A 13974-nucleotide genomic window follows, 5' to 3' on the forward strand; every position below is an offset into this window, starting at 1 on the left:
CAATAACTCCTACCAGGGCTGGATGCTGGCCGGATGAGTGAGAGTGAGACAGTAGATCCGCAACCTCGGGAGCGGATACACCCTGTCTTTTCCCGGTTGCCAATCCCCGATAACAGCCGGTCGATATTAATGTTAGCTTAATGGCTAGGATAAGATGGTGAAGGTTTGCTGCGTTTGGTGAACAGTGTGATAATAAAACCAGGGAAAAATGAAACCTGCTCCTGTTAAATATTCTTATGTCTTTTGCTGTATAAATAGCGGTATTTTTTCAAAAGATACAGTAAATAAAGTAATGTTAGTAGTGGGTGATATCATGTAAACACTGTCATGATTTTATGTAAACATTTTGTCATTTGTAAACTATAGATGATTTTACATTGTAACTGATGTGATGTTCTATAAAGTGGTTTTAATTTAAAAAAAAGAGCAAAAATTAGTTTGTTTCTTTATTCAATTTTTGAACAGTGATACTCAGTCAGTACATATTCAGGAAATGCAAATTATTTACACGCCAGTGCACTACAGGCATAAATCTAGACCCCTAGATAAAACATTATGGCATTATAGCAGTGACAACTCCTCCACAGTAGCAGGTGGGATTTTTCTTTTTTGAGGACGGCTCCTTTTACCTGTCACTACAGATGGTCTGTTTATGTTTTGATCAAGAGCCTTTCTTTGGGCAGCTGAAGAGGAGAAGTCTATCTTATGGCCAACCTCTGGTTGTATCTTGATCACATTACCCAGCAAAACCCAGTATGCAGGTTCATCTGTAACAGTCCTTGTGCCACAGATCAACACTGTTGCTTCTACTTTAAACAGAAGAGCAGCGACATGGCTGCAGGTCTCTGCGACTCCGGCCATACAGCTGCAGTGGGCGGCTTCAACCTTCCCTGTGATGCTCACAGTGACCCATGGCTGCAATGCTGGTTCATTCAGTCTTTGAGAGTGCAGTACCTGAAACACACACAGACAAAGTTCATTTAAAGACAAGAACTAATGAGCCAAGGCTGACGTAAATGTGTTTTATCTACTTTATCATAAATGTAACAAAGTGTTTAGAAAGTTAGCACATACATGTCATTTTTCATTTCTTTATGTGTCCATCTATAGAACGCTGCATGTTATATTCTAAATCTGCCTGTTCTCTGTCAGAAACCTGCCTGCAGAAAATGAACCTAAAGTATGTAATGCAAGGATGTCATCACTTTAGAGATGGAGAAAGCATAAAGTGACAATTATGAGTCACTTAACGAGATTCTGTACTAGCGCATGCAGGCTTTCATATAAGGAGATTCTGGAAGGTCATTAATCAATGTATAAAACTAAAATAAAATGTATTTTTAGTGACACAAGATACAAATATGGAAGCAAGATGTATAATTAGGATTATTTATAATAAACATTAATAAATCATTGCAATTTCTTTAACCATAGAGAATAACTAAATCCTTCAGGACAATGTCACATCAATGCACTGAACTCACTATGTTATCCACCTAACAGCCTCCACATGTTCTCACTGTAATTTCCCCTCATGAATGAATTTATGCTGCACTAATGTGAATGTTTGCAGGGAAATCAAACGCATTTTACTCGCAGTACTCGAGCTGACTTACCTTTGTTTGAATGACGACTTGTACGGCGCTGATTTCACAGATAACGTACGAAATATATCAGGCTACGTCAATAGCGGTTGGTCTTCAGGGTTTCTACTCCACGGCCGTATTTCATACGGGTCCACATTTCCAATGCGCGCTATTTTCTGGAAGTACCGCCGCTTCGCCTCTGAACGCAATCGGTCTCTATACAGTTCATTCTCTTTTGAGCTGCTTTTAAGCATCTTGTAATCGTCGTTCCAACACAATGTGTTTGTTTTGATTCGTAGACCCCGAAAATGGTGCTGCGCTCCCACAATGCATTGCGGCGTGACGTCAACTCCAAAGCCCTATACTAATGTTCAGAGCACATCACGTGAACGTTCTAAACGTAAACTAATCCTTTCCACGCCCACCCCCGTGACATCACGCTCCAAAGCCCTATGAACGAAACTCAAAGCCACGCCTACTGTGACGTCACCGCACATTTTCCTTTGAAGTTAAAGGCTGTGAGGGCTTAAATACTCTTCAGGTAACAACCACTGCACCAACAGCACCTAGCGTTGGTGCATTTTAACAAAATTAATTTACTGATTCAGTAGGCTTCTAAAAAACTATCTAAAGGTTTCACTATACCTTCTTTATCAATTAGGCAAGGCAACAACTAACTGCTCCTAGCGTTGAAGACACATTTAAAGAAATTATTTATCAATTCAGTAGGCTTCTAAAAATCGACAACCCAATCTGTCTATAAAAATGTGGCGCTCAGTATTCGGCCGCACAACTTCTTCAGATACTGATGGCTTTGAGGAGCTTGACAGCTGTTATTTAGAGCCTGATGGGTTCCTTTAACCAATTTTTGTTTCCAGAGATGAACAGTTACCCACCTCTGAAACACCTGAGGTTCCCGAAAATCCCCAACCAAATGACCAGTACAGTCATACAAGTCCTTCAGATACTGATGTCTTTGATTGTACAGAATATTATTTTGAAGATGATGGGCCCGTTTTCCCGATTATTGATATTGTGGGCCGGGGAGTCATTTCTGTCACTAGCCAAATCCTTAATATTGGTCGCGCACCATTTACCTCCCCCACTAGTGAAACTGAACTGCCACCCACTTCTGAAACATCTGAGGTTCCCACACCCAGTGTTTCTCTAAACACAGACGAAAAAGAACAATCACCCACATCAAAACAATTTGTAGATTCGAGGGACCGGTATAATACACCCGACTGGGCATTCTTGTTTGAACCTGAAAACACAACAAGGGAACAAAGATTAAATTTGACACCTGAAAGTGAGGAAAGAAACGAACAGTCCCCCTCTGAAACAGCTGAGGTTCCCACACCCAGTGTTTCTCTAAACACAGACAAAAAAGAACAATCACCCACATCAAAACAATTTGTAGATTCGAGGGACCGGTATAATACACCCGACTGGGCATTCTTGTTTCAACCTGAAAACACAACAAGGGAACAAAGATTAAATTTGACACCTGAAAGTGAGGAAAGAAACGAACAGTCCCCCTCTGAAACAGCTGAGGTTCCCATAACCAGTGTTCATATGAACAACCTTGAACATGAACAGTCTCCCACCAGTGAAGCCCAGGTTCCCACATTCAGTGATAGTGAAAGACCTCAGCCAGGGGAAAGGTATTGTTTAAATGAAACAAACAACCCTCCTTCTCTAGCTAGTATTGGTTCAAAAATGTTTAAAGACAACTGGGTCATGGATACTGTACGCAGCTGGGCATCTTTCTTTAAACCTCGGAACACAAGGGACCAAGGGACTGTACAAAGATTCAATTTCACACCTGAAGGTCAGCAAAGAAACAAGCAGTCACCCTTTGAAACAGGTCAGGTTCCCCCAAGCAGTGGTTATATGAACAACTCCGAAGATGAAGACACTTCAACAAGTGAGAGTTAGAGCACTGATTTATTCAATGGTGTCCTTCCAGAACCTTCAGATATTAACAGATCTGAAGAGTATGAAAAAACGAACAACGTAAGTATTTTTTCCAGAGTTTACACAAACCTTTCAGCTGAAATTCAATATCCTTAGCATATAATGACATCACAACTATCCCCCAGCCAGTCGCAGCAGATGGCTGCTCCTATGAGTCTGGTTCTGCTGGAGGTTTCTCTCTGTTAAAAGGGAGTTTTTCCTCCCCACTGTCGCCTTAGTGCTTACTCATAGGAGAATATTTGATTGCTGGGGGTTTCTCTTTAATACTGTGCGGTTTTAACCTTACACTATAAAGAGCTTTGAAGTGCCTGTTGTAACTTGGCACTATTAGATAGACTTCAATTGGCTTCAACTGACAAAACATTGAAAAAATAAAAAAAAAACAATAAATAAATAAATAATGGTGTGTATGTGTGTGCGTGTGTGTGTTTTTCATTTTTCTATACCAGGGTAAGTGCTAAAGCTTAATGGGTTACAATTATAGCCCATAATTGTAAGAATAATATGTGGCTTTTAACAGATTATTCTTGTAACAAATGTGAATGTGCTGAGTGGCTGTGGCACTGTGCACAGGATAAAACCTCTTGATTTTAGTGTCATGTAGAACTAGATTCAGGCCAAAGATTGCATTTAAGTAACATCGGTGATTAGAAGCCAGTCTTTTGATCTGTTTATTTTTGTTTTTTTAACCCTTGTGCGCCCTGGACCAAAAAAAAAAAGAAGGGGGGGGGGTGTCACGCAGACCCCGGCAGTGCGGCCCCAGATCTCGTCGCGAAACAGGGCGCCGGTTCGCGGTGGGGGCAGATGGGGGTCAGGCGGACCCCTGGTTATAACGGGTCTCGTCACAGCGTCGGACAAAGGCACCTAATTGGTTGTAACCCTCCATCGATTGTGTAAGTTACGATGGCAAACCTTGGGGTCTGGAGGGACCCCAAAGCGCCACGGCAAGAACTCTCAACTTCACATCATCATCATCATCGTCTCCTTCTCGAGAGTGTTCGCGTACACCGGCCTCAGTGAGGACCTCGGACTCTCCGTTCCTCCTCGACCTCCTTCTCCCCCGTTCTCCTGCTCCCCGCAGGCGAGCACTTAGCCGGATGGGCCCCGGGTTACGCGTAAACCGGCCCAAGTGGGGACCGCTGGCGCTCCGTGCTCCGTGGGTACTCTGTGACCCCTTAGTGATCATGATGGGGTATTTCGCCACCCCACACCACATTCGTAAGTTAGGATGGCAAATACTGGGGTCTCGAGGGACCCCGAACCACCGGAGCAAACATCTCTCAACTTCACATAATCATAATCAACATCATCATCATCGTCTCCTTCCTCCTTCTCCTTGGTCCTTCTACCCTGCGCTTGCAAACGCTCAGCTTTACAGAGGGTAGTCTTCACGTAAACCGGCCCTCTCTTCAGTTCTCCTGGGCCTCGCTGTTGGACGCTTGGCTTTACAGAGGGCAGAGTTCGCGTAAACCGCCCTGCTCGAGGGCCTCAGACTCTCCCTGCCGCCTTCCGACCTCCTTCTGCTCCATTCTCCTGCTCCTCGCAGGCAAGCGCTTAGCCGGGTGGGCCCCAAGTTACGCGTAAACCGGCCTTCGCAAGGACTGGGGGTGCTCTCTACTCCGTGGGTACACTGTGACCCCTTAGTAATGGCGATGGGGTATTTCGCAACCCCAATCCACATTCGTAAGTTACGATGACAAACACTGGGGTCTGGAGGGACCCCGAAACGTCGGAGGAAACAACTCTCAACTTCAGATCATCATCATCATCATCATCATCGTCTCCTTCTTGGCAGTGTTTGCGTAAACCGGCCTAAGTAAGGACCTCGGACACTACCTGCCTCCTAGTCCTCCCTCCTTCTCCTCGGTTCTCCTGTGCCTCGCTGTCGGACGCTTAGCTTTGCAGAGGGCAGTGTTCGCGTAAACTGGCCTCTATGAGGACCTCGGACGCCCCCTGCATCCTTGTCCTCCTACCTCCTGCTCCTCGGTTCTCCTGCTCCTCGCAGGGGAGGGCTTAGCCGGACGGGCCCAGGTTACACGTAAACCGGCCTAAGTGAGGACCTCGGACTCTCCCTGCCTCCTAGTCCTCCTTCCTCCTTCTGATCCGTTCTCCTGCTCCTCGAAGGCGAGCACCTTGCCGGATCAGCCCCGGGTTACGCATAAACCGGCCTAAGCGAGGACCTCGGACTCTCTCTGACTCCCTGTCCTCTTTCCTCCTTCTGCTCCGTTCTCCTGCGTCCTGCGGCAATGGGGTATTTCGCAACCCCAATGCACATTCGTAAGTTACGATGGCAAACACTGGGGTATGGGGGGACCCCGAACCACCGGAGGAAACAACTCTCAACTTCACATCATCATCATCATCATCATCGTCTCCTTCTCGGCAGTGTTCGCGTAAACGGGCCTAAGTGAGGACCTCGGACTCTCCCTGCGTCCTAGTCCTCCTTCCTCCTTCTGCTCCGTTCTCTTGCTCCTCGCAGGTGAGTGCTTAGCCTTATGGGCCTCGGGTTACGCGTAAACCAGCCTTCGCGAGGACCGGGGATGCTCTCTACTCCACGATTACTATGGGGTCAAAGTGTACCCACGATGGGGTATTTCGCAACCCCAATGGACATTCGTAAGTTACGATGGCAAACACTGGGGTCTGGAGGGACCCCCAAGCACCACGGCAACAACTCTCAACTTCACATCATCATCATCATCATCATCGTCTCCTTCTCAAGAGTGTTCGCGTAAAAAAGCCTAAGTGAGGACCTCGGACTCTCCCTGAGTCCCCGTCCTCCTTCCTCCTTCTCCTCGGTTCTCCTGTGCCTCGCTGTCGGACGCTTAGCTTTGCAGAGGGCAGTGTTCGCGTAAACTTGCCTCCATGAGGACCTCGGACGCCTCCAACATCACAGTCCTCCTACCTCCTGCTCCTCGGTACTCCTGCTCCTCGCAGGGGAGGGCTTAGCCGGACGGGCCCCGGGTTACGCGTAAACCGGCCTAAGTGAGGACCTCGGACGCTCACAGCCTCCTAGTTCTCCTTCCTCCTTCTGCTCCGTTCTCCTGCTCCTCGCAGGCAAGCACTTAGCCGAATGGGCCCCGAGTTACGCGTAAACCGGCCTTCATGAGGACCGGGGGTACTCTCTGCTCCATGGGTACACTGTGACCCCTTTGTAATCGCGATGGGGTAATTCGCAACCCCAATGCACATTCGTAAGTTACGATGACAAACACTGGGGTCTGGAGGGACCCCGAACCGCCGGAGCAAACAACTCTCAACTTCACATCATCATCATCATCAATGTCTCCTTCTCGGCAGTGTTCGCGTAAACTGGCCTAAGTGAGGACTCCGGACACTCCCTGCCTCCCCGTCCTGCGACCTCCTTCTGCTCCGTTCTCCTGCTCCTCGCAGGGGAGGGCTTAGCCGGACGGGCCCCGGGTTACGTGTAAACCGGCCTAAGTGAGGACCTCGGACTCTCCCAGCCTCCTAGTTCTCCTTGCTCCTTCTGCTCCGTTCTCCTGCTCCTCGCAGGAGAGCGCTTAGCCGAATGGGCCCCGGGTTACGCGTAAACCGGCCTTCATGAGGACCGGGGGTGCTCTCTGCTCCGTGGGTACACTGTGACCCCTTTGTAATCGCGATGGGGTAATTCGCAACCCCAATGAAAATTCGTAAGTTACGATGGCAAACACTGGGGTCTGGAGGGACCCGACAACACATAAGTATGGGATATCACGCCCTCGTGTGTCCTGGCTGAAGAAACCTTTATTCACGCCTTTAAGGCAGATGACGTGTGATGACACGCGCACGGCCCCGCCTGCACATATAGCCGCTGTCATCACAGTCATCCCTCAGTTCGATAGCCGCTCTTCACCGAGCCAAACTGCTCAGTGGGGCCACCTTGTGTTGTAACTCGTTCCTATCCGTCAGGGAACAGAAGTTATAGACATAACTATTCGTTCCCTGTCAGTCAATTCACTCGGTACAACACATAAGTATGGGACATATATACACGCCCCACAGAGCAGCCACCGAACCGGAATCGGACCACCACATCCTTAGTGAGTGGTAGACCCAGCAGAAATGACAGCATGAGCCACCGAAGGGGCTGTAACGTCCAACCAATAAAACCGCACAAAAGTGTGCGGTGATGCCCAACTAGTTGCCATACAAATATCAGCTACAGGCACCCCTTTAAAAAGAGCCCATGAGGTTGCCATCCCCCTGGTGGAATGAGCTCTCACCAGTGAGATAGCTTCTATAATCCAGTGGGACAGCCTCTGTTTGGACAGAGCTCTACCTCTATTTGGATTAACCATGGCAACGCATGTAAACGCATTGCAACGGACCGGTAACCATGGCGATGGACCAGTAACCAATGGCGACGGACCGGTAACCATGCAACACGCTTCCCTTTCGAAGGTTCCCGTCTGTGTAACTGTTTAAAAAGGGCCGAGCAAGCTTCCTGCGCGGGGCAGGAGGGGGCAAAGGGGGGGTGCACTTAATAATAATATTAATGGATTGCATTTACATAGCGCTTTTCTAGGCACCCAAAGCTCTTCTTCCTTTTAGCCTGCTTTCTTTTGATTGGCTGTCACTTACAAGCAGATGGTCTAAACAACTGGTGGGTGGCGCTTTTGCATTCACAACCACAGCTGCGTGCTTGGGATGACCATATTAATGATATCCTGTTTCACTGACCTACAGATCCATAGTTAAAACAAGTCTGAAAGGGAGTGTGAGAGCAGTCTGCAGCTTCTGGCTCACATAAATACTGCCTTTAAAGAGCTCCCAGCTATGCAGTAAGAAGGTACATGGCTTTGCCATGGTTACCGGTCCGTTGCCATGGTTAACCTTCCGTTGCCATGGTTACCGGTCCGTTGCCATGGTTAACCTTCCGTTGGCAGGCATTTACATGCGTTGCCATGGTTAACCTTCCGTTGGCAGGCATTTACATGCGTTGCCATGGTTAACCTTCCGTTGCCATGGTTAACCTTCCGTTGGCAGGCATTTACATGCGTTGCCATGGTTAACCTTCCATTGGCAGGCATTTACATGCGTTGCCATGGTTAACCTTCCGTTCCCATGGTTAACCTTCCGTTGCCATGGTTACCGGTCCGTTGCCATGGGTTACCGGTCCGTTGGCATGCATTTACATGCGTGTGCTGGCTGTAGGTGGTGAGGGCTATAGGGTGACGGCTCAGATGGTGCTGGTGTGCTGCTGGCGGACAATGAAGGAAGTGGCCATGCTGCTCGGACAGCTGTGTCAGAGCCTGCCTCTGGAAGTTGACTGACATCAGGTGAGCGTCCACGGAGGAGTGATTGGGTTTTCGGGATCAAATTTCATCATTCGTAATTATTTTATCACATCACGTGTTTTGTGCAATGTAGCTAAGCTAGCTTGCTAACTTTTGTTATACACAGTAAATGATATAGAAGAGTGCACTCAGTAGTGTAACATATTTGTACAGGCCACTGTTATCTCATTGTGCTAGCAGGCAAGCATGAGCTGTGAGCCACACAGTGCAAACTGGAGGTGTCATTACTAGCAGTGGATTTTTAGGAGTTATTCTGAGCGTGTGTAAAAGATAAGCTGGTAATAGTCTGGTATACTTTTCTAATAATCAGACTGTCCCTTTAAAAAAAAACTAAGTCTGAGTACCACAGTGACCTGTTTGTATTCAAAGTCCCACATATCCCACTCGTCCCTATTAACATAATGCTCCATTGTTGTTCCAAACTACGTGAAACATTGAGTCAGACTGTTGCATCGTTACCAATTAGGACCAATGCACCTGGGTGCAATAACAGAAACAAGCTGTGGAAGTGGGAAAATATTAAGAGTCAGACAAACACTATCACCCAGTTTCCCAGACATGGATTAATTGTAGTCCTGGACATGAAGAAAAATTTGACTAAAAAAGACGAGGCTTAAGTCATGTCTGGGAAAACAAGACAAACCATGTGACCTTCAGTCTTTTCATATTATTTCTTGCCAGTGAAAAACTAAAATATTTCATACATTCACACATAGATTTTAAGCACAGCTTTTACCTTAAAAATTAACATTATAGGTCATATGTTTTATAATTATTTTGTTTCATGTTTGATGTTGGATTTTAGGCATAGATGCTGACTCAAATCAGTAGGGATGTTCCAAAGAACAAGAACTTATTGGTGACAGTCAGGGGCTGATTGTATGAATAATTGAATAAATGTTAAACGGCCCAAAGTGAAAGGGGGAAAAAAACTGCTGCACGACTACAGCATGTAGATGTGGTCTGCAACGCTGGGTAGCACCTACATGCAAACAAGGCAGTTATCTTGCCAAAACCTTGAGTTTTTATTGTCACAATGATCTTTCAGAATTATCCAGACTGTGAATGTAGTGAAAGACGATCATTGATATTACTCAGTGCATCCCTACATGTCAGTATGAATTGCATAAACCTCTTAATCTATCTGTTGTAGTTAACCTGTAGAAGAAATGACATTTAAAATAGCATAAGCTCTGCTCCCTCCAGTGTATTAATTTTATGTCAGGGTCTGTGGATGTGTGTCACATCGTCCTCAAACACTGCTGTCACGTCTCAGCTCTGCCTTGTCCCTATTGCTTATGCTATATTTTGAAAGTGTAGGATGACTAACGACCCTAACCAAGCTGTAACAGCTAAGCTTTGTTACTATAGCGTGCTGCCAAGGATAGGGCAGCCCTCTCTGTTATTACTGATTTCATACAATCTACAAAGACAAACGCCTGACCTGAATGTGGACTCCACTGGGGTCTCATGCGGGATCTAGAAAGCGAATAGTTATGTCTATAACTTCTGTTCCCTGAAGGAGAGGAACGCGGTACAACACATAAGTATGGGATATCACGCCCTCGTGTGTCCTGGCTGAAGAAACCTTTATTCACGCCTTTAAGGCAGATGACGTGTGATGACACGCGCACGGCCCCGCCTGCACATATAGCCGCTGTCATCACAGTCATCCCTCAGTTCGATAGCCGCTCTTCACCGAGCCAAACTGCTCAGTGGGGCCACCTTGTGTTGTAACTCGTTCCTATCCTTCAGGGAACAGAAGTTATAGACATAACTATTCGTTCCCTTTCAGTCAATTCACTCGGTACAACACACAAGTATGGGACATATATACACGCCCCACAGAGCAGCCACCGAACCGGAATCGGACCACCACATCCTTAGTGAGTGGTAGACCCAGCAGAAATGACAGCATGAGCCACCGAAGGGGCTGTAACGTCCAACCAATAAAACCGCACAAAAGTGTGCGGTGATGCCCAACTAGTTGCCATACAAATATCAGCTACAGGCACCCCTTTAAAAAGAGCCCATGAGGTTGCCATCCCCCTGGTGGAATGAGCTCTCACCAGTGAGATAGCTTCTATAATCCAGTGGGACAGCCTCTGTTTGGACAGAGCTCTACCTCTATTTGGATTAACCATGGCAACGCATGTAAACACATTGCAACGGACCGGTAACCATGGCGACGGACCGGTAACCAATGGCGACGGACCGGTAACCATGGCAACACGCTTCCCTTTCGAAGGTTCCCGTCTGTGTAACTGTTTAAAAAGGGCCGAGCAAGCTTCCTGCGCGGGGCAGGAGGGGGCAAAGGGGGGGTGCACTTTATTTAGATGTCAACTTCCTGTTTGCAGCCTAGCCCGTTTCCCAGAAAAAACTTCCATGTGCGGAGAGAGAAGTTTCCCAAGTCTAATTACATGTATGGCTCGGCCGTGACAGTGACCCAAATAGCTAACTTCTCCCCCGATGGCCCCGGGTTAGACGGCACTCTCACCATGTTTGTTGTTGCTGCTGCCACTGCTGCCACAGTTTCAGTGAATTATTTTTTGTTTTTGTCTTTACTACATGTCTCAGTAAGTCTTCATACCAATCTCCCTCTGGACTCTCTGCTGCTTAAAGGAAGGACTGAAGAGCTCGAGCTAATCATTCCTGCAAGACCCCACACATTTAATATAGCACACTATATACTGCACACAATTCTTTAGATTAATAACTCTCTACTGCACATCACAATTATTTTTTTAAATCTCTCATACTTTTCTTCTTTTGAATCTTGTATTTTTCTTTCCATTGCATTTGACACTTTACTAATAACAACGTTCCTTTCACAGGTATTGATACATTTCTATAAAATCTATTATGCTCATTTCCAACTCCATGTTCTTAGACTTTATCTGCTTCAACTCTTAATAATAATAATAATAATAATAATAATAATGGATTGCATTTACATAGCGCTTTTCTAGGCACCCAAAGCTCTTCTTCCTTTTAGCCTGCTTTCTTTTGATTGGCTGTCACTTACAATCAGATGGTCTAAACAACAGGTGGGTGGCGCTTTTGCATTCACAACCACAGCTGCGTGCTTGGGATGACCATATTAATGATATCCTGTTTCACTGACCTACAGATCCATTGTTAAAACAAGTCTGAAAGGGAGTGTGAGAGCAGTCTGCAGCTTCTGGCTCACATAAATACTGCCTTTAAGGAGCTCCCAGCTATGCAGTAAGAAGGTACATGGCTTTGCCATGGTTAACCTTCCGTTGCCATGGTTAACCTTCCGTTGCCATGGTTACCGGTCCCTTGCCATGGTTAACCTTCCGTTGCCATGGTTAACCTTCCGTTGCCATGGTTAACCTTCCGTTGGCAGGCATTTACATGCGTTGCCATGGTTAACCTTCCGTTGGCAGGCATTTACATGCGTTGCCATGGTTAACCTTCCGTTGCCATGGGTTACCGGTCCGTTGGCATGCATTTACATGCGTGTGCTGGCTGTAGGTGGTGAGGGCTATAGGGTGACGGCTCAGATGGTGCTGGTGTGCTGCTGGCGGCCATGCTGCTCGGACAGCTGTGTCAGAGCCTGCCTCTGCACTACACCAATGACAACGTGTGCACGCACACCGGGCTCATCACAGAGCAACAGGTGAGACCCCAGACACCAATGCATACACCCCTCGCATCCTACTACTGCATTTATCTCATACACAACAGAGGGTAGTTCAGCACGTTAGGTATATTACTGTTGTTGAAAATATGAAAATAAAATTGTTCTGACTGTGAACTTTTTTATAGAAGTTTGATTAGCAGGTTATGGGCCAGGGTCAGTGATGTAAAACATCAAGTAATTGTTCATTCAAAGCTATAATTAATTATTAAGCTAGTTAAATGTGACAGTTTTCAAATGTTAGATGTTTTTAAGTTACATTACAAATCATTCAGACATTGTTAGTAATAATAGACCTTCCTGACTCTCAGTTGCAACCTGTGGAGTGACTTAGAATAGGGGTGGGTTTTTATAATCGATTCATCGATTAAAATCGATTCTGGCTTGGATAACGTAAAATCGATTCATTAAAATCCTGAATCGATTTTTTAATATAAATTTATTTTGCCCGAAATGCCAGAATCTCTGGTGACATCTCACAAAATTTCAAGAACCACCAAACAGCTAAGACAGTAAATGAGAGCAGGTACACGGATTCTGCACATAGACTTAAACACACAGCGCGACCCGCGGATCAGAATCAGTTAGATGTCGCCTTTCTCACGGTCGGGGCTGAAAGCCGACAGCTCGCTGATTCTGATCTGTCGGCGGGTCCGCGCTTTGTGTTTACGCCCTTTATGCGCCGATTCTAAAGCTGTTAGTTTGATCTCTCTCCAAACAATATTGACCGAACCAGCAGCAAAAGAAGATCCAAACTACGCTTCACATAAACATCGTCATGAATTCACTCTGACTTTTACTGTTTTGCTTCCACCGCGATGCACAGCTCTCTCTCTCTCTCTCTCTCTCTCTGTACTTCAAGAACAGTTTCCCTTTCTTCATTATTCGCTTGCTTGTTAAGCACAAGTCTACTGTTGTTTACAGCGCTGTCGGCCGCTGTTTTTTTCCCTTTTACATTCTTCCGAAAAGAAAACCTAATTTCTGCCGTTCAATACTGAACAAATTTAAACTTTTTAAAATTATACAAAATGCAAAACGCTTAGCCGTGTCTCTAATAAAACCGCTGTAACTTCAGAGGTAATGTTCATATGTTGATTAATGGTTTTCTTTCGTTTTTGATGTACTGCAGAATATTTTTTATAAAATCCCAGGCCAGGAAAATCGCCTTCATGTTTTTCTGTGTTTTATCTTCAGCTACTTTGACACAAAGGCATCTGCTGTGACGCTTACACCTGTGATAAAGTCTTGCGTGTGTCAGCTTCCTTTTTATTGATACAAAAATATGTAAATGTACTGATCTGAATCATAATATTTCTGACTGTCAAAATTTCCCAGATTTAAATTGAATCGAATCGAATCGAATTAAATCGAATCGTGGATCGAATCGATTCGGGACCTTGTGAATCGGAATTGAATCGATTCTAGAAATCAGTGACAATACCCAGTGTTA

This window comes from Perissodus microlepis, chromosome 14 (genome assembly GCF_051167445.1).
Source record: "Perissodus microlepis isolate ML-2025 ecotype Zambia chromosome 14, ASM5116744v1, whole genome shotgun sequence".
Lineage (NCBI taxonomy): Eukaryota > Metazoa > Chordata > Actinopteri > Cichliformes > Cichlidae > Perissodus > Perissodus microlepis.